We start from the raw sequence: 22628 nt of genomic DNA, 5'->3' as shown, positions 1-22628 counted from the left end.
TTGGGACAGCAGCAGCTATGCAACGAGCGCATGGGCTGCGCGCACATGGCCAGCAATGGCTGTGTGCGTACAGCCCATGGGCGTGCAACGCGTAGGTGTTTGCGTTACGATTAGATCGTTTTGAATGTTTAATTTGAAAATTTCAGTTCACGTAATTTTAATTGATTTTAAAATTAATAATTTAAATTAATTTCTTGGATTTTAATTTTGAATATTATAATTATAATAAATGGCATTTATTCTAATTATTTCACTAAAATTAAAATCATAAATTAATTTAAATGTGACTGAAATTAAAATTAAGTTTTTGGATTCAATTATAAATTTATATGAGCTTTAAATTTTAATTAAATTTGTATGTTTCCGGTTAGACTAGAAATACAATTTTATGTTTAAAATTAGTAAAGCATATGAATTTATTGGTTTGAGTGGGAGTGCTTTTAGTCATAAACTCTTGATTAGGTCTACAAATCCTTAAGGTTAAAACAACTCGATTAGAATTAATAAGGACTGAATAATTGGTAGATTATTGGTGCCCTTGATTAATTGCTGCAAATGTTTACGTGATGCATAATGTGTTTAACTAACCAGCTATGTGGGCCATTCATGATAATGAATGGGTGAATGGTATATATTGTATATGTACTGTTTTGCAGGTTATGAAGTGACTAGTATGGCCCAAATAGGATAGAAAATATGGTCTGCGTACCATTAATTTGAATGTAATTGGTCTAAAGTACCAAAGTTGTTTTTCAATTCAAATATGGTCTGCGTACCATCAAATAGTTGTAATTAGTTATAACTTATCCTATTTGAAGAAAATGGTGCCTCCCACGGAGATTTTCAAGACGGACTTTGAAGTCAAAGCTTCAAGATGAAGTCGGGCCATACTAGATCACAAATATCTTATGCATGTTTTAAGTTATTTATTGCTTTAAATATGTCTTAAAATGCATGAGATCAAAAGCTTGATTATGTTGCATGATTAAGGATTTTAGTTCACTTAAAATCTAACCAACATAGTAAGAGCCTTAAGTTCCAAACTTAAAAATTGAGTTAAAAGGTGCCATGCCAAAATATACACTTGCTTGGATATCCTTTACATCAATCTAGTAATAGTTTTCGCTCAGCGAGGTGTTACTTATTGGTCCTAAAGGGGCAAGGTACACAAATAATTGTGAGTACATGTTAGTTTTGGTGAAACTCAACGATATAAGTAAGGAGTCCTTTTATGTCGTGGCAAATTCGATAGGTTTACCTAATAAGTTCTTAGACGTACCTATCAACCAAGAATAGTTTCTAGACTATTAGCAAAAGGCTTTTGCTTACCTAAGATGTTCTAGGATTAAGTCGACAAACTGTGCTTAGTTCTTCAATGATTTTAGGATCTTGGAATCATTTTATTCACACCTGCCGGAACACATAACTTGAATAAAATGCTTAATAAACATTGAATTATGCATGTATGCTAGAATTTAAGTTTATTAAGAGAAACTGTGAATGGTTATTTATTTGTTTATTCTTTTCAATTGTAGTTTTAATATGGCAAACAACAATCAAAACATCATCATGGGTTCTGAGCTTATGGTCAAGCTGAACCTGACAAATTTTCTTGAATGGGAAGCTAAGCTAGTTGAAATAGTCAAACTCAATGGACTTGAGTATGTACTATCACATCCCATGCCAAGCTACTATGCCAGAGACATGACCCCTGAGAGATTTTACGCCTGGGATGCGGATCTCAAAAAGGTTATGAGTCTCATGCTGAACAATATCCCTGATGATTGGGCTAGAAGGTTTGTAGCCTATGAACCTTTTACGCTCATCAAGAATCTGAGGGATATCTGTCGTGGAAGTACGGAGGACAGGGACCTGAACGTCCATGAGTTGATTGAATCAATGTCTGGACTAAAGGTTAGTTCTCCCAACAGGTGTTATAGGATGGAGGTCCAAGAAACACATGTTCAGCTCCTTCGCACTAAACAGAGGGTAGGCGTCCCACTGAGGTTCCATGTGGATCTTATGTGTTCATATTTTGATCGCCTAAGTCTACTAGGAACACCAATAAGCGAAAGGATGGCAGTCTCTGTCTTGCTCAATTCACTACACAGTGGGTTTGGTCGCTTCAAGCAACAATACCTAAGTGAACCAAGAGAAGAAACAGTTGCAGAATTTATTCACCTTGTCAGAAAGGCTGAAATAGTACTGGACTGTGAAGCCAAGGATTTACTCAAGGCTAGAAAGAGACCATTCAAGAAAGGTGGAAAGTCCAAGGGCAATGCTAAATCAAAGCAGGACAAGTCCACATCAAGCTGTCTTTATTGTGATGGAATAGGCCATTACAAAAGAGAATGTCCAAAGCTAAAGGAAGATCAGAAGAACGGAACAGTCGTTCCATCTTCAGGTATTTTCGTTATAGACTGTATACTTGCTAATTCAACTTCTTGGGTATTAGATACAGGTTGTGGCTCACACTTATGTTCCAATCCACAGGGACTAAGAAGAAGTAGAAAGTTAAGCAAGGGTGAAGTCGACCTACGAGTGGGAAATGGAGCACGGATTGCTGCATTAGCTGTAGGAACATACCATTTGTCGTTGCCCTCCGGGCTAGTTTTGGAACTGGAAGAATGTTTCCATGTTCCAAGTCTTACTAAAAACATCATTTCAGTTTCTTGCTTAGATGCTAAGGGATTTTCCTTTATAATAAAAGACAATAGTTGTTCGTTTTATTTTAAAGAGATGTTTTATGGATCTGCTAGATTAGTCAATGGACTTTATTTATTAGATCACGACAAACAAGTATATAACATAAATACCAAAAAGGCCAAAAAGGATGATTCAGATCTCACCTATCTGTGGCATTGTCGATTAGGCCATATAAACTTGAAACGCTTAGAAAGACTTCAAAGGGAAGGAATTCTAGAACCATTTGACTTAGAGGATTATGGTAAATGCGAATCATGTTTACTTGGCAAAATGACAAAGCAACCTTTCTCTAAAGTTGGAGAAAGAGCAAATGAACTATTGGGTTTAATCCATACAGATGTATGTGGACCAATGAGTACAAATGCTAGAGGTGGTTTCAGCTACTTTATCACTTTCACTGATGACTTCAGTAGGTATGGTTATGTCTACCTAATGAAGCATAAGTCTGAATCCTTTGACAAATTCAAGGAATTTCAGAGTGAAGTAGAGAATCAATTAGGCAAGAAGATTAAGGCACTGCGGTCTGATAGAGGCGGTGAATATCTGAGCTATGAATTTGATGACCATCTGAAAGAATGTGGAATTCTACCAGAATTGACTCCTCCTGGAACACCACAATGGAACGGTGTGTCAGAACGGAGGAACAGAACCTTGCTAGACATGGTCAGGTCAATGATGGGTCAGGCCGAACTTCCATTAGAATTTTGGGGACATGCACTAAATACAGCTGCACTCACTATAAATAGAGCTCCGTCTAAAGCTGTCGAAAAGACTCCATACGAATTATGGTTTGGAAAGCCTCCAAATGTGTCTTTTCTTAAGATTTGGGGATGTGAAGTATACGTCAAACGATTAATTTCAGACAAACTTCATCCAAAATCTGACAAATGTATCCTTGTGGGCTATCCAAAGGAAACAAAGGGGTATTACTTCTACAATACATCTGAGAACAAAGTGTTTGTTGCTCGAGATGGTGTCTTTTTGGAGAAAGATCACATTTCCAAAATGACAAGTGGGAGAAAAGTAGACCTCGAAGAAATTCGAGTCGAACAACAAACTCTAGAGAATGCTCAAGATGACATTCAGGATGAAACTCAGAGATCTTTAGAAAAATCTGGTGAGAATCATGGTCAATCTAGAAATGTTACCCCGCGTAGATCGCAAAGATATAGATCTCAACCGGAAAGGTACTTAGGTATTTTGACGAACGAGAGCTATGACGTTCTATTACTTGAAAGTGATGAACCTGCGACTTACAAGCAAGCTATGACGAGCCCTAGCTCCAAGCAATGGCAAGAAGCCATGCAATCTGAATTAGACTCCATGTCTGAAAACCAAGTATGGGATTTGGTCGATTTGCCAGATGGCTACCAAGCCATTGGAAGCAAATGGGTTTTCAAACTGAAAAAGGACAAGGATGGGAAACTTGAAGTTTTCAAAGCTAGATTGGTTGCAAAAGGTTACAGGCAAGTCCACGGTGTGGATTACGATGAAACCTTTTCACCAGTTGCAATGCTAAAGTCTATTCGAATAATGTTAGCAATCGCTGCATATTACGATTACGAAATATGGCAGATGGATGTCAAAACTGCTTTCTTAAACGGCGTTTTAACAGAAACTGTGTTTATGACACAGCCTGAAGGTTTTGAGGATCCAAAGAATGCTAAAAAGGTATGCAAGCTAAAGAAATCAATCTACGGATTGAAGCAGGCATCCAGGAGCTGGAATATACGTTTTGATGAAGCAGTCAGTGACTTTGGTTTCATCAAGAACGCAGACGAATCTTGTGTATACAAGAAGGTCAGTGGGAGCAAAATTGCTTTCCTAGTATTATATGTCGACGACATATTGCTTATCGGAAATGACATTCCTATGTTGAACTCTGTCAAGATTTGGCTTGGGAAATGTTTTTCGATGAAGGATCTAGGAGAAGCACAGTACATATTGGGCATCAAGATTTACAGAGATAGATCTAAAAGGATGATTGGACTTAGTCAAAGCACTTATATCAATAAGGTGCTTGATAGGTTCAAGATGGCGGACTCCAAGCGAGGCTACCTACCCATGTCTCATGGAATGACTCTAAGCAAGACTCAGTGCCCAAAAACACTTGATGAGCGTAGACGAATGAATGGGATTCCATATGCATCATTGATTGGTTCAATAATGTATGCTATGATATGTACACGCCCGGATGTTGCGTACGCACTCAGTGCTACGAGCAGATACCAGTCAGACCCAGGAGAGGCGCATTGGACTGCTGCCAAGAATATTCTGAAGTACCTGAAAAGGCACAAAGATGACTTCCTGGTCTATGGTGGAGATGATGAATTAATTGTTAAAGGATATACGGACGCAAGTTTCCAAACCGACAAAGATGATTTCAGATCACAGTCTGGGTTTGTCTTCTGCCTCAACGGAGGAGCAGTAAGCTGGAAAAGTGCTAAGCAAAGCACCATTGCGGATTCTACAACTGAAGCGGAGTACATTGCTGCACATGAAGCAGCAAAGGAAGCTATATGGCTAAGGAAGTTCATAGGAGAACTTGGTGTAGTCCCCTCCATTAAAGGACCAATAGCCCTGTATTGTGATAATAACGGAGCTATTGCACAGGCAAAAGAGCCTAGACACCACCAGAGAGTCAAGCATGTACTTCGTAGATTTCACCTTCTACGAGAGTTCGTTGAAAGAAAAGAAGTCGAGATAAGCAAAATTGGAACTGATGACAACATATCAGATCCATTAACTAAACCTCTGCCGCAAGCGAAGCACAACTCGCACACTGCAGCTATGGGAATCAAGCATATTGGAGAATGGCTTTGATGTCTCTGTTTAATGTTTTAAAGTTTTAGAGTTTAAATCTTTGTAAAACATTATTGGTTAATCATTCACAATAAATGAAAGGAATTCATTTTTCCATTTAATTTGTGGTTTATTAAATGATGAGTCCCTTCAACTTGACGATATATTCAAGATAGACTGTCAGGACCAGTCCTGTGACTAAGAAATGTCTATCAAGTGAACTTGAATGTCAAAGGTTGAAAATGGTCCCTAGTCGGAGTTTTCTATAAAATTGGACGCATAGAAAACGTTAGACGATTAGAATGCAAGATGACTAGTAGTTCTGTTTCTTGAACTATGTGGACATGGAAATGTCATAATCATTTGCATAGATACTTACTTTGGGAAGACTAGTATCGGACAAGACCTATGAAACTTTACTGTAAGAGATGAAAGTCTGTCATAAGTAAATTTCATTAAATTATTAGACACTAAATCCTCAATACCTGAGTGATTTGAGATTACTTGTTTGAGAACTGGTTGCTTTGACGTTGACCAACCGTCGCACCGTAAAAGGAGGCTATAAAGGCAACGCTCAGGTAATCACCTATCAAACGAAGTCTAATCTCAAGATCGCAAGATTGGGATTGTCCTCCCATAAATCGGGATGAGATGCTTAAAAGTTGTACAAGGCCACTCGGAGAGCTAGAAACTGTGAAATGCATGGCCGTGCTCGGATGAATCATAGGCTATGATTATCTGTTTATTTGATCAGTTGAACTCTGAAACCGAGGAACACCTCTGGACATAATAAGGATGACAACTCTTACCTTATGTTCAAGAGCAAGCATCGAGCGACAAAGGAATTAGGAAATGCACACTTGTCCCTAAGGACAAGTGGGAGACTGAAGGAAATAATGCCCTTGGTCCAAGTATGCATTCTATGTTAAGTCTAATAAATGCGGTTCAGTATTAATTAACAAGTTAATAATTCAGTGAGATCAAGTGAGCTGAATGCCTAGCTAGAGGCCGCTTCAGTTCAAGTGGAATTAATGATATTAATCCACAGCTTACTCTTGACTGAACCCGTAGGGTCACACAAATAGTACGTAAACGGATCAAGTATTTAATGGCATTAAATACTCCATCTATGAATATTCGGAACCGACGGATCTTGGTTTCAGTGGGAGCTAAGATCGTCACAGGCAAGAAATGAATACTCCGGAAACGATGATATTGCCGGAAACGGAAATATGGATCGTATCGGAAATATGAATATTATCCAAGTCGTAGATGTTGCCGGAAACGGAAACATGGTACGTATCGGAAAATATTGTTGGAAATGGAAATACTACCAGAATCGGAAATATTGCCGGAAACGGAAATATTGTCAGAATCGGAAATATTACCGGAATCGGAAAATAATTCCGGAAACGGAAATATTAAATATTTGTTCGAAACGGAAATTAATTCCGGAATCGGAAATATTGAATATTGTTCGTATCGGAAATAGATTCCGGAAATGGAATTTTAATCGGAAGCGTATCGTACGAATTAGCATCGGACGAGGCCTGCCGGACGAAGGCCCAGCACGAAGCCAGGCCATCGCCCAGCAAGCACGCACGCCACAGCCCAGCGCGCACAAGGCCACGCATGCGTGGGCCGCGCTGCGTGGGCTGCTGCTCGCATGCGTGGGCAGCCCTTGTGGCTGCCGTGTGTGTGTGAGTTTGAGCTCATGCGAGATTCCTGAATCTGCAAGAGTCAGTGTATGATTAAATGTCTATTCCTATTGGATAAATTGATTAAGTAGAATTCATGTAGAATTCTAATTCCAATTAATTCGCATCCTACTAGGATTACGATTCCTTTTCCATAACTCTATAAATAAAGGCCTAGGGGTCATAATTTATACACAAGTTTCAAAGTATTCAAAAGTGAGTTTTTTGAGAGAAAATTCAAACACCCATCTTGCCCCAAAAGTGCCGAATTTTCTGAGTACCTTAAGGGCGATTCTAGTTGGTCAATCTTAAGGCGGATCCGGACGTGCTGTGGACTTTCTACGGAGGGACGACACTTGGAGTCCTAAAAGACTTGTTCTTGTTCGGTTCGGGCGCAGCTAGGGAAGGCACGCAACAAAGAGTATGCATCTAAACTATGCTAAATGATTATGTGTAAATAATATGTTTCCTGGGTTAATGGTTGTTTCCGCATGATCTATGTAATGTCATATGTATCATAACCTAACACATCAACCTGAACTTCTTTTAAAGAGTTCTGAGTTCGTTGTTCGTCTCGAATCTCTTCGAGGTCTATTATTCTCCCACTTGTCAATTTGGAAATATGATTTCTTTCCAAAAAGACATCGTCACGAGCAACGAAAACCTTGTTGTCTGACTTGTTGTAGAAATAATACCCCTTTGTTTCTTTTGGATACCCAACGAAGAAATATTTTTCAGATTTAGGTTGTAGCTTGTCCGAAATTAATCGCTTGACATATGCTTCACAACCCCAAATCTTCAGAAAAGACAACTTTGGAAGTTTCCCAGTCCATAATTCGTATGGAGTCTTTTCAACAGCTTTTGATGAAGCACGATTCAGTGTGAGTGCTGCAGTTTGCAACGCATGTCCCTAGAACTGTAAAGGAAGTTCGGCCTGACCCATCATTGACCTGACCATATCGAATAAGGTCCTGTTTCTCCGTTCCGACACTCCATTCCATTGAGATGTCCCCGGAGCAGTCAATTCAGAAAGAATACCGCATTCTTTTAGATGGTCATCAAACTTGTGGCTAAAATATTCACCTCCTCGATCCGATCTTAGAGCTTTGATTTTCTTGCCATGTTGATTCTCTACTTCATTTTGAAATTCTCGAAATTTCTCAAACGATTCAGACTTGTGCTTCATTAAGTAAATATAGCCATATCTACGGTAGTCGTCCGTAAACGTTATGAAATAGCTAAACTCACCTCTAGCTTTCGTACTCATAGGCCCACATACGTCCGTATGTATTAGCCCTAGTAGTTCGCTTGCTCTTTCTCCTACCTTTGAGAAAGGTTGCTTTGTCATTTTGCCAAGTAAACAAGATTCGCATTGATCAATCTTCTCTAAGTCGAATGATTCTAGAATTCCTTTCCGTTGAAGTAATTCCATGCGCTTTGTGTTTATATGGCCTAATCGACAATGCCACAGAAATGTGAGATTCGAATAACCAGTTTTAGCCTTTTTGGTATTTATGTTATAAATGTGTTTGCTCGTATCTAGCACATATAGACCGTTTTCTTGTTGTGCTGAACCATAAAACATTCCATTCAAAGCAAAAGAACAACTATTGTCTTTAAATTGAAAACTAAAACCTTTAGAATCCAAACTTGAAACGGAAATGATGTTTCTGGTGATACTAGGAACATAGTAACAGTTTTCTAGTTCCAGAACAAAACCATTAGGCAAAGAAATAAAATAAGATCTTACGGCTAATGCAACAATCCGTGCTCCATTTCCCACGCATAGATCCATCTCGCCTTTATCAAGCTTTCTACTTCTCCTTAGTCCCTGCGAATTGGAACATAAGTGTGAGCCACAGCCAGTATCTAATACCCAAGAAGTAGAATTTGCAAGATTACAATGTATAACATACATACCTGAAGTAGAAGCAACGTTCCCGTTCTTCTCATCTTCCTTTTTCTTCAAGCAATCCCTCTTCCAATACCCCTTCTTCTTGCAGTAGAAGCATTCAGAGTCGGCAGGAGAACGAGTCACCCTTTTCTGTTTACCAGAACTGGTGCCGTTGGAGTTGGATGAGGGCGCAGTCTTTCCCTTACCCTTCTTGCCCTTATTCTTGCCTGATTTCTTGAAGTTCTTGCCCTTACGCACCATAAGCATATCGTGCTTATTCTCTTGCTTGAGCGTCTTTTCAGCGGTTTTCAGCATACCGTGAAGCTCAGTAAGAGATTTCTCCATGCTGTTCATGTTGTAATTCAACTTGAACTGATCATATCCATTATGAAGCGAATGGAGAATGATGTCAATAGCCATTTCATTTGAGATGTCAGAATCTAGAGCTCTCATGTTCTCAAAGAGTCCAATCATTTTAAGAACATGTGGGCTCACTGGTTCTCCATTCTTGAGCTTAGTCTCAAGGATCAACCTCTGAGTCTCGAATCTTTCGATTTTGGCTTGGTCGTGAAACATGTTCTTCAACTCCGAGATGATTTGGTAAGCATCCGAGTTAATGAACGTTTTCTGAAGTTCAGGACTCATGGATGCAAGCATCACACATTTGACATCCCTGTTGGCCTAGATCCAACAATTAAGGGCAGCTTGAGTTACCTCCGGCCCAGCCTCTTCCGGTAACTCTTCCTCAAGGACATATTCCTTTTCCTCATGCATAAAAACTATTTGCAAGTTCCTTTGCCAGTCGAGGAAATTGTTGCCATTCAACTTCTCTTTGTCGAGAATTGAACGTAGGTTGAAAGTATTGTTATTGTTTGCGGCCATTTGATTACTACAATCAAAAAGAATTTGCAATAAATAACCATTCATAAACTTTAATAACTTTGAAACAAAAGCAAGCATGCAATCATTAAAGCTATTAACCATTTCATTCATGCAAAAAGCAAAAACATGGTCCAAGAAGAATGAAACGATTCCAAGACCCCAAAAGTCCTAAGTCCTTAAGCAGCTTTGGCATGTCTTAAGTAGTTTAAGATTCTAGGTAAGCAAAACCTATTGCTAGTAATCTCCAAATTACTCTTGGTTAATAAATTAATACTCCCTCCGTCCCAGATTAGTTGTTACAATTTCCTTTTTCGTCCGTCCCAGATTAGTTGTTACACTTCTAAATTAGGAATGACCCCACAATTATTATATTGTCTCTCTCTTCCCACTAATATTGTTTTGTCCCCACACCCTCTCTCATTCAATTAAAAAAAATACCCCACTAACTTGTGTCACATCTACTTTTTCAAAAAAATAACAATTGATAACCAAACAACCACTTATCACCTAAAACTTTGTGCAAAGGTAGGTGTAACAACTAATCCGGGACGGAGGGAGTACCATAATTTATCCCATTGCCACAACATAATGCCATTGTTGTTTGAGTTGAAACCACAATCAACGTGCTCCTTTGGGATGCCTTACTACCTAAGTTAATTAAAATAGCACCTCGCTTTGGCGTAAACCTACTACCTTAGATCCTTAGATTTTTGTAAGTGCTTGATTTGGAAAGCAATTTTAAACTCAATATTACTTTGGACCTAGTTGTTTCTATGTTGGTTCGATTATTTAGTGAACTTAATCTAATCGAGTCATACGAAACAACCTATTCATGCAAAGCATACATACATTCATACATTCACGCATAATATATATATATATATATATATATATATATATATATATATATATATATATATATATATATATATATATATATATATATATATATATATATATATATATATATATATATATATATATATATATATATTAAATTGCATAAATAAATGGTGATCTAGTATGGCCCAAAACATCTTGTTTTGAAGCATCCAATCTTCATCACCTTCTTGTTAGCTTGCCATCGTCTTGAATCTTCGTTCAAATGCTAACTTAAAGTTCTAAACTTAGAAATACTTGAAAAAAATAAATTACATCAAAATTTCCATGGTACGCAGACCATATTTAAATATTTACATTCAAAGATAGAACGGTACGCAGACCGTATTTAACTATCCTAAATGGCCATACTAGTCACTTGGAGTACCTGCATTACATAAAATATATATATATTCTATGCATTCACCCATTCGTGTGCTAAAACGAATGGCCCATATAAATATGCAAGTATTTACGTGAATTAATTAAAATTCACGTACACATAAACGCGTCCTAACAGATTAATCAATTTCCAAATTATTAATCCTTAGACTTTATTCTAATTAAAATTGAATTTAATTAAAATAATGCGACCTACGAAAATAATTAAAATAATTATTCTGGATAATTAATTATGAAATATTAAATTAAAACTCGCGGCCCGGCCCAAGCAAATAAAATATTAAATTAAATATCCCGTTAGCCCAAATTGATGCAAATATGCGAAGCCCAACGAAATAAACAATTTTCAACGAAAAAAGTCCAAGTGCATAGTTGGGCTAGGCTTGCGCCCAGCCCATTGCCCTTGCGTGTGGCCTACGAGGCGCACGAGCAAGCTCGCACACCCCGCAGCCTGGCGCGCGCGCGTGCCCACAGCTCGTTGCTGCCCTGCGCGCTCGTCGTCGTGCCGTCGCAGCACCCGCAAGCATCGCTTGCCCTTTCCTCGCCCAGCGCGCACGAGGCATGCAGCACGCTTGCTGCTGCCCGTGTCGTTGCGGCTCGGCTCTCGTACAGCAGCCCGCATGGCTCGTCGAGCCATACGTCCACCACACATCGTGTGCGTGCCTTTGGTTTGTGCCTACGGACCAACTCAATTAAAAATAAATTTAATTTCACGAACTTGCATTAATATTATTTTTCAAAAAGTTACGATTTTTATTTTCGAAAAACAACGATTTTTAACGATTTAATAAACTTTAACGACAATCCAATTTCGTATAATTATTAAATCAAGGGCTAATATTATTCAAATTTTTAAGAACGAACGAATCAACTTGAAAAAATTGAACTTTTAAATAATAAAATCCAAAACTTTAAATCGTTCTTTGACATTTAAATTTCAGATTTTAATAATTAGGTTTAAGTGCGATTAAAATTAACGAAATCATTCAAAATTTTAATCCAATAATTTTTAAAATTAGCCACTGACCCATAAAATTATATTCCCTTTCCCAATTAACTGAATTATTAAACCAAAATTATTTAAAAATCAATTAGGGTTCCAAAGTTTACGAATTGGGGAAAGGCAAAATTAGGGTTTATACTTATCGGAAAAATCTGAAATATCTACCATGGATCAAGAATATACCCAGTAACATTGTGTCAAAAATTTCAAGCAATTCCGAAAGTTTAGGTTGACCTTTTAATTGAATTACTTTCCGACACTTTTAATTTTTATTAAAAAATTAACAAAAACGCCCAAAAAACGACACTCCGAGGCCTGTTTTTGCAATTCCGTTCTCATGAGTTGATCTTAGAAAATCTTTATCCATCATATTAGGGTTTTAACAATCGAAAAAGCGAATATTTTTGAATTCAGACCTTATTACGCAATTCATCCAAAAATTCATGATAAATCCGAAAATTTCACAAAAATTTCCAAATTTTCGACAGATGCAAAAACAAATAAATCATGCTAAAAAATGCTTTGAATACATAAGTCTCATGATACCACTGTAGGGCAATACAGTTAAACATAATAACATGTTCAGAAACAATCCCCAAAGCCAGGAAGCATGTATAAAGCACAGATTAAGCATACTTACGTTTCAAGCGTGTTTTCCACAAATTGTCAACGAACACGAACTTAGAATTCCACTTGTCGTTCCTCTACTTGGTTCACCGACACGATCAGACCCGTCTTGATTATCGTAGCTTAGACAATCGATCAAGATACTTTGCTTTTGGGAAGAACTCACTTTGGAGGCACAGAGAGAATTAGGGTTCTCTGTGACTCTAGGGTTTGAGTATGACTGAATTGTATGTGTTGGAAAAGGGTTAGAAGGTTATTAACATAACCTTACTAACCGACCAAGCCACAAGGGCAAGGCCGGCCAGCAAGCCCGCACAAGCGCACACGAGCACCCACAGCGAGCTGGGCCGTGGGCCGCGCTCCTGCTGCTGTGTCGTTGCCTTGGCCCGCGCGCACACACACGCAGCTGCTCGGCCATGGGCCAGCGCTGCTGTGTTGTGGCCTTGCTTGCGTGCCCAGCGCCCATGGGCCTTGAGTGCTTCGCGCACTTGGCTCGTGGGCTGCTCCTCGTAGTCGCGACTTAATATCGATCCAGATATTATTTATCGTTTCGTATACGACAAATCACCTTCGTACGATACGATTTATTCGTGTCGCCTAGCTTACGAATATTCTTGATATGATATACGATTCCGATGCAAGGTCGTATCGTATAATACGTTTTCCAACTAATTTCCGAAAAGCTATTAAATGAATTTCCGATTCATTTAATCCGGTGATCTGTTACGTGTCATTGGTGTGACCTTGTAGGTTCAGTCAAATGTAAGATGTGAGTTTAATATTCATTAGAACTCACTGATCGGAAGCATTGCTCCAGCTAGGTGTTCCGATCACTTGATCTCACTGAATTAATTGTTCGCAATTAATCTGAACCTTGGTATTAGACTTAATGTACTTGGGTGAAGGACATATTTCCTTCACATATATATGACACAATTTATTGTATGTGTAGATAAATGATGATTCAGGTGGCAATGGTAAAAATTAGATCAAGATATTGAAGCCCCTATCTCCGATCACGCCTATTTAGGACCAAACACTTTTTTTATAGGTTAAGGAACAAATGAAATGTTAGTTGGATAGTCCTAAGAAGTTATTTTTATTTCTAGTGTGATTTGACAAGGCATAAATTTAATGTATGGATATATCCTATTATTATTATTTCGGTATTTTGTTGACTAGTTTGATTATTATTTCGCTTTGGATGTTTTTTAATTAAATTAAGTATATGTTTGCAAAATATTGCAAACTAACATAGTTACATTAAATAATAGTTGTATATTGACTTGTAATTTTGATTGATGACAAGTATGATTATGACCAGTTGTATGTTACTAATTTCAAGCATTTACCAAAAGAGAAAAGATAAGGGAGGTAAATTGTGACGCTTTATTGCATCAAAAGCGATTTGGCAGAAAAAAAAAAGGGGGGGGGAGGCAAATTGTGATGCTTTAATGCGTCAAAAATGTTTTGGCGGGACCATGTACCTAATGCGATTGACAAAAAACAACCATAGAATGAGTCCCTATATTTGAAGGAGTGGCTTAGAAAAGCGTCACAAAAGGCAGGAAATATTAACCAAGAAAAGCGTCACTATATAGTGGCCCAAAACATAATGATTCTTTTTTGAAGCGTCACTTTATGAAATTTTGACGCTTTATTGAGCCAATATTTAACCAAAAAAACGTCATTATAAGTCGTATTTTTTTTGTAGTGTCTCTTTAAATTAGAACACTTTCAAGTCTTGGAGCATATTAAAGATGGTATCTTTTAGTATGAAAGTTCTAATCTTTAAGAATCTAGCCTCCTAATTTTAATATTCAAGTTCAACTTCAATATTCAAGTTCAAAATCGATGATACTTTTCAATGAGCAACCTCATTTTAAAGTTAGATTCTTCCAAAGTTGAATCCATGGGAAACCAAGTCATACTTGAACAAGTGTTTCTCATTTGGATTTCCAACATCGCACCTTCAATTTCAATTATGGCAATTTCAATTATTTATGCTTGCTTGCTTATTTAATTTGTTATTTCAATATTGCACTTTTCAATTTCGCACCTTTACTATTCATTCAATTTTCACGCCAAGTCCTTCTAGGCTATTTTATTCCAACTAGTCCATTCTAGGTGGTGTATAATATTTACTTTCATGCACTCTATTTCTATTGTGATGATTTTCTTTTCTTGTTTATTGCTTTCATCACCCAACATGCTAAATCAACAAAATACAAAGTTCTAATCACGCTTAACAAAGATAATTTTTGGACAACCAGACTAGGTTCCTAACTTAAAGCGAAGTGATCACGTACAAATTAGCAAACTTGATGTTCTAAAAATGCATGCCAAACCCACCTAAACATAGTGTCATGATTAGGATTTTCTTGCACAAAAAAGATCATTGTCTTGATTAAACCAAACTTGATAATCTTTCTAAGTAAGTGTCTCGTTCCCTTACCCAAATTTCTATTCGGTTTCAAGTCCTATGCCTTATCCCGAGTCGTGGTCTTTCCAACCTGCACCCTTAAATTTGTTTGGTGGAGACTCCGTCGAAATTCAACCTTTTAAGGCGTAGGAGGCATTTTACGCATTTCGCATGATTGAATTTCGATTTTACAATATTCAAACCGATTAACGCCATTAGTGCGAACCTATATTTTGGCTTCCCTTGGGGGTTGGATTGTAACAATTCAAGCCAAAACTAGTGGTCGTGCTTCTTGATAAATCGGCTAAGTTTGAGTTTTTGGTGATTCCTAAACGGGACTCATCAAGTGTTCAAAACTTACATTAAAAAATCCAAATATACAAATGTACAATGTACGATAAAATCAGCCCCCTACATAAGGTCAACTTGTTCTTTGGTCCTAGAGAAATCTTGATGCTTCTTCTCCAATTCATGAAGTTGCTGCCATCAAACTGTTAGGTTATGATACATATGAACAACATAAATCATGCGGAAAAACCTATACGCCAGGATTCAAATTAATTGCACATAATCAAATAATTAGTCTAGAATGCATACACTCTGTAGCGTGCCCTCCCTAGCTGTGCCCGAACCGAACAAGAACAAGTCTTTAGGACTCCAAGTGTCGTCCCTCTGTAGAAAGTCCACAGCACGTCCGGATCCGCCTTAAGATTGACCAACTAGAATCGCCCTTAAGGTACTAGAGATTTTCGGCTAATATGGGCAACAATATGACTGAATTTTGCTCTCAAAATGTCACTCTGAATACTTGAAACTCGTCCTTAAACTGTGAACCTAGGCCACATATTTATAGGGGTGTGGAAAGGGAATTGGAATCCTATTAGGATACTAATCAGCTTAATTAGAATTTTATTAAAACTCTTTTTAACTAATTCTATCTATTAGGATTAGGAATTAATCATTAAACGAATCCCATTAGATTTAGGATTTGTATCGAACACAAACTCATACGAGCACGAGTATGCCGCACAGCCCACGCAAGCCTTGCGGCCCACGCGAGCAGCGCAGCTCGCAGCCCATTCGTGCGCGCGCGCCTTGGCCTTGATGGGCCTGGCCTTGCGCTGGGCCTGGCGTGGCCTTGGCTGCGTTGTGTTGGTGCGCTTGGCTTGCTGGACGCGGGTCTGGCTTCGTGTTGGGCCTTCGTCTAGCAAGTCTCGTCCGATGCTAATTCGTACGACGCACTTCCGATTAATTTCCCGATTCCGGAATTCATTTCCGATACGAACAATATTTAACATTTTCGATTCCGGAATTAATTTCCGTTTCGAACAAATATTTAATATTTTCGTTTCCGGAATTATTTTCCGATTCCAATAATATCTCCGATTCCGACAATATTTCCGTTTCCGGCATGGTTTTTAAACTCCCGATTCGGATCTTACGATTATACGACTCTACGATCCAAAAACACGCCACCGATCCGGATCTTAGGTAGGATCTTAATGTGTGTAGGATCTTACGATCCTACCACGATAAAATTTCCGAGTGGTAGGATCTTAACACGATCCTACGATCCAACGATCTGACCCAACGATTCGATCCAACGATTCGATCCAACATACAGATAATAAATCATTTTTTTATTACTAAATAGTTAATAATCACATATTATTAGAAATATCATACTTTTCTATCAATAAATTAGTTATATAAAAAGTAGTATCATTTTTACTAAAAAGTAAGGAAACTCGTATAATTTTATCTATTAAGATTTGAAGTTTATCATAACTCAAATCTTAATTTCAACAAACTTGCGCAGGTCTTATTAATTGAACTCGAATCTACACAAATATTAATCTTATGGGAGCAAAAAATTATCTTTTAAGCATTAAGATTATTTGAATACATTATTTTACATTGCATTTTAATAATATACATATTATTTTTAATGTTTGGTAGGATCTTACGATCCCACGATCCGATTCTACCGATCCGATCCTACCTCCCTTCATCGATCCAAGGTAGGATCCCGATCCTGACAACCTTGGTTTCCGGCAATATTTCAGATTCCGGCAATATTTCCATTTCCGATAATATTTTCCGATGCGTACCATGTTTCCGTTTCCGGCAACATCTACGACTTGGATAATATTTATATTTCCGATACGATCCATATTTCCGTTTCCGGCAATATCATCGTTTCCGGAGTATTCATAATTTGCCTTTTGACGATTTCAGCTCCCACTGGAACCGAGATCCGTCGATTCCGAATATCCATAAATGTAGTATTTAATGCCATTAAATACTTGATCCGCTTACGTACTATTTGTGTGACCCTACGGGTTCGGTCAAGAGTAAGCTGTAGATTAATATCATTAATTCCACTTGAACTGAAGCGGCCTCTAGCTAGGCATACAGTTCACTTGATCTCACTGAATTATTAACTTGTTAATAATACTAAACCGCATTTATTAGACTTATCATTAAATGCATACTTGGACCAAGGGCATTATTTCCTTCAGTCTCCCACTTGTCCTTAGGGACAAGTGTGCATTTCCTAATTCCTTTGTCACTCTATGCTTGCTCTTGAACATAAGGTAAGAGTTGTCATCCTTATTATGTCCATAGGTGTTTCTCGGTTTCAAAGTTCAACTGATCAAATAAACAGATAATCATAGCCTATGATTCATCTGAGCACGGCCATGCATTTTACAGTTTCTAGCTCTCCGAGTGGCCTTGTACAACTTTTAACATCTCATCCCGATTTATGGGAGGACAATCCCAATCTTGCGATCTTGAGATTAGACTTCGTTTGATAGGTGATTACCTGAGCGTTGCCTTTATAGCCTCCTTTTACGGTGTGACGGTTGACAACGTCAAAGTAAGAAGTTCTAAAACAAGTAATCTCAAATCACTCAGGTATTGAGGATTAGTGTCTAATAATTTTAATTAAATTTACTTATGACAGATTTTCATCTCTTACAGTAAAGTTTCATAGGTCTGTCTAATACTAGTCTTCCCAAAGTAAGTATCTATGCAAATGACACTAGTAGAAAAAACCCCTGTTGCAGGCCCCTTATTGCAGCGTACATGTATGAATACGCTTCAATAACTAGTAGGTCAACGCGGGTCAAACCCTTTAAAGAGTTGTTGCAGCGTACAAATTAATTGCTCCCTTCAAAAGAGTTTTTTGCAGCGTACATAATAAAATCCCCCTTCAATAGCCCTTTTATTTTGCAGCGTACATGGTAAAAGCCCCCTGCAACAACATATTATAATTCTTTTTCGCTGCAACTCAATTAATTCATACCAAACATTTCTATCTCAAACCTCAAACCTCAAGACCAATGGATGATCCTCACCTACGCAGTTGCAGCAGAGGCCGCCATTTTTCTTCTGATCTCACTTCCTTCAACAAAGGTTCTCAAAACTCGTCTGGTTTCGTTAATATCTCTTATCCTTCAGCCGTTAATGTTCATCGTCCCTTTCGCCGCTTTTCAGCTTCTCGGTATCACCTCTTTCTCTCTCCCCTTCCCTATTTCCTTTCTCGTTTGCGATGTCGAATTCAGTTTTCTATTTTGATTTTTAGATATTTACTGGAAGTATGAGCACCGATTGACGTGTACTTCTGAGATCGGTACTTCCACCGAGAGAGATCGCTATGAGAAATCGGTAATTGTTGTTTTGTTGTTGATTATTTAGGGTTTACGTGCCTTAATTTTGTGCAATTTAATTTCTAATTTTGTTGGATTTATTATCATGATTCTTTACGTACTGTCGGGAGATTAATTGCTCCTACCATCCATCATCCAATGTTTAGGAATTAGGATTAATGGGGTGGTTTAATTTCCATAGTTTACATTTTGATATTGTTGTTAATCAGTTAATGTGAAGGGCTTGGGGTTGATTCCCCGGTAGTTGTAAATTTGTAATGATGGATTGGAGGTTTTGTCGGGGCGGTGATGATACTGCATTGTTGAAAGACTCAAAATACAGTGGAAAGGCTGGGCCTAGGGGTATTATTAGGGTCTTAACGATATGTTTAGCACTCCATTTCTGAAGCCATGCTAGTCATTACATGAATATGGAGAAGAATAAGCATCACCTGATTTTTTACTTCAGGGATTTTTGTATAGAAGGGTAATAATAGGGTATAAATTGAAATGCATTCTGATTGATACTTGAATTTTGTTTGAAATTTCCTCTTCCAACTTTTATTGCAGCTGCTTTCATGTAGATAATCCGGCCGTAGTCTGTGGTGCTTTTTGTGCTATATTCGGTGCTGTTGCCCTTGATTCTGGGAAGTCCGATGCTGCTGCAAAAGTGTTCTTGAATGTTCATGCTCGCACTGGTGAATTAGCTGCTGATTTTTAGGTAAGCCTCGGAATCATAATGGTTGCATCCTACTATGAACTCATGTTATGTGAATCATTTATGTATATTGTATGGTGTATTAGCTTTATGTATGCCGTAGAAGTAGTATGACCAGGAACTCCATTCTGAATTTGTATTACTCTGAATCTTTTGTGAGGCTAACAGAGTCTATCCACTGGAGTTTCTCTGTGGGATCTTTCTGAATTTGGTTCAAACACTTGAATTTTGGTTCTTTATTTCGACAACTAAACTAAACTGATTATCAAATTGAGTCTGCAAGTCAAGCTAGGTGTTCATTTAGGGACATTCAAGTTATAAATTTGTGATGAGGCGGGCTTGGTGCTGTTAGGTGCTCACGAATTGATGCAGCAAAGTTGTGTGGTGGTCAAGACTGGTTTAATTAGATAAGTGAAATTATGTACTTTTTCTTGGGAGAAGTTGCTTTTTATTTTTTTGTAGGGTAGTTGATTTCTGCGTGTATTATATGTGATCATCATTTATGTACTTTTTCTTTTTAATTTGAAAGTGGAAGTAATCTCTGGAGTATTAATCTTTTATCAACTTTTAATTTCTTGGTTGGATAGTTGATTACTGCCTGTATCATGCATTTGCATTAGCAGTCAACATTAGCTTGTCAACTTGGTTATGTAATGTGTGATCATCTTTTGAAATTTGAACTCACATGATTTCTTCTCCCCTTTCAATTGCCTAGATTTACAAATTTATTGTTCTTTTTCTTTTTCCCTTTTTGTTTGTTTTGTGACGCGGCTTCGATATATGTTGTCAATTACATAGTAACTGGTTGAGATCTATTTCCTCATAGTGGGTTGTCACTCGTTACACCAATACAATTATGCTATGAAGTAACGTGTATTTTGTTTTTCAATTTTATCAGAGGTTTCCTAAGAGACAATTAATGTGAATTGTATATGTCTTGAATTTTTATTACGTTAGGGTGAAGAGTCACTAAGCAGCTCATATTTGACCAAAGTTACCATCATGTTTAATAGGCATAATTTTAACTTTGTAAGACTCGTTACAATCTATTTATGCACCTTTAAGGCTCAGCTCATTGGGTTGTTGTAGGTCATATTTAGGCTAAAATGACATTTTCGCTCCCAACTTTGAACTTAAGAACCTAATGACTCATTTTAAACTTATTATATGATTAATATGCTTAGTTTTAAGTTTCCAAGACTCATTCCAATCTATGAATGCACATTTAAGGCTCATTGGGTCGTTATAGGTCATATTTAGGCTAAAATGACATTTTCGTTCCCAACTTTGAGCTAAAGAACCTAAGGACTCGTTTTATACTTATTACACGTTTAATATGTATAGTTTTAACTTTCTACGACTCATTCTAATCTATTTATGCACATTTAAGGCTCATTCGGTCGTTATAGGTTATATTTAAGCTAAAATGATATTTGCGCTCCCAACATTGAACTTAAGAACCTAAGGACTCATTTTATACTTATTACATGTTTAATATGCATAGTTTTAACTTTCTAAGACTCATTCCAATCTATTCATGCACATTTAAGACTCATTGGGTCGTTTATAGGCCATATGTAGGCCAAAATGACATATTCGTTGCCAACTTTGAACTAAAGAGCCTAATGACTCATTTCAAACTTATTACATGATTAGTGTGCTTAGTTTTAAGTTTCCAATACTAATTTCAATCTATTTACGCACATTTAAGGCTCATTGGATCGTTATAGGTCATATTTAGGCTAAAATGACATTTTCGCTCCCAACTTTGAACTAAAGAACCTAGGGACTCATTTTAAACCTTTTACATGATTAATATGCTTATTTTTAAGTTTCCAAGACTCATTCCAATCTATGAATGCACATTTAATTTGGTCGTTATAGGTCATATTTAAGCTAAAATGACATTTTCGTTTCTAACTTTGAACTAAAAAGCCTAAGGACTCATTTCAAATTTATTACATGATTAATATGCTTTGTTTTAAGTTTCCAAGAGTCATTCCAATCTATTTATGCACATTTAAGGCTTATTGGATTGTTATAGGCCATATTTAGGCTAAAATGACATTTTCGCTCCCAACTTTGAACTAAATAACCTAAGGAGTCATTTTAAACCTTTTACATGATTAATATGCGTAGTTTTAACTTTCTATAACTCATTCCAATCTACTTATTCACATTTAAGGATCATCGGGTCGTTATAGGTCATATTAAGGCTAAAATGAAGCATTTTCGCTCCCAACTTTGAAATAAAGAACCTAAGGACTGATTTATACTTATTACATGTTTAATATGCATAGTTTTAACTTTCTAAAACTCATTCCAATCTATATATGCACATTTAAGGCTCATTGGGTCGTTATAGGTTATATTTAGGCTAAAATAACATTGATACATATTGTAAATGTTTTTTTTGTTAACTATTTTTCCTTTAAAGTTTTTTTTTTCTTTATTGATCCTAATAGTGTAATATTGATTAACTTTGTAGGTACTTATCATTTGAAAAGTCTCGGATTGGGTTCCTTTGTCAGCAAGTATTTATTATTGGCCTGAGCGCTTGATCGAGGCTGTTTAGTTGTTATAGAACAATTTTTATATTAAAATGTATGCGTACGTTGAAATTGGAACATATATTTAAATGTAGTACGTGCACTTTGGTTTTGGGATATATATATATATATATATATATATATATATATATATATATATATATATATATATATATATATACACAAAATATCAGTTATTGTTTTTATATTTGTTCTACAGGTTGCGATATTCTATTATTGTTGTTGACAGGTTCCTATATTTGGTGTAAGACACTTTAGGTATAAATAAATAAAACTAAAATTTTCCCGCAAAAATGACGACTTTGTTGAAGGGGGCATATACTTGTTCGCTGCAACAAGTATGCTAAAATGAAGACTTGTTGCAGCGTACAAA

The 22628-nt window shown here is 37.1% G+C and overlaps 1 long non-coding RNA gene across 1 annotated transcript; it reads left to right on the top strand.

Moving 5' to 3' along the window:
* Nucleotides 1-19561: 19561 nt before the first annotated feature.
* LOC130463608 (uncharacterized) lies at nt 19562-22367 on the top strand. Its single transcript, XR_008923819.1, has 2 exons — nt 19562-19688; nt 22174-22367. It is a non-coding gene; the product is annotated as an uncharacterized lncRNA (long non-coding RNA).
* Nucleotides 22368-22628: the final 261 nt, after the last annotated feature.

This window comes from Spinacia oleracea, chromosome 6 (genome assembly GCF_020520425.1).
Source record: "Spinacia oleracea cultivar Varoflay chromosome 6, BTI_SOV_V1, whole genome shotgun sequence".
In the NCBI taxonomy this organism is placed as follows: Eukaryota; Viridiplantae; Streptophyta; class Magnoliopsida; order Caryophyllales; family Amaranthaceae; genus Spinacia; species Spinacia oleracea.
This window is presented reverse-complemented; position numbering and strand designations above follow the sequence as displayed.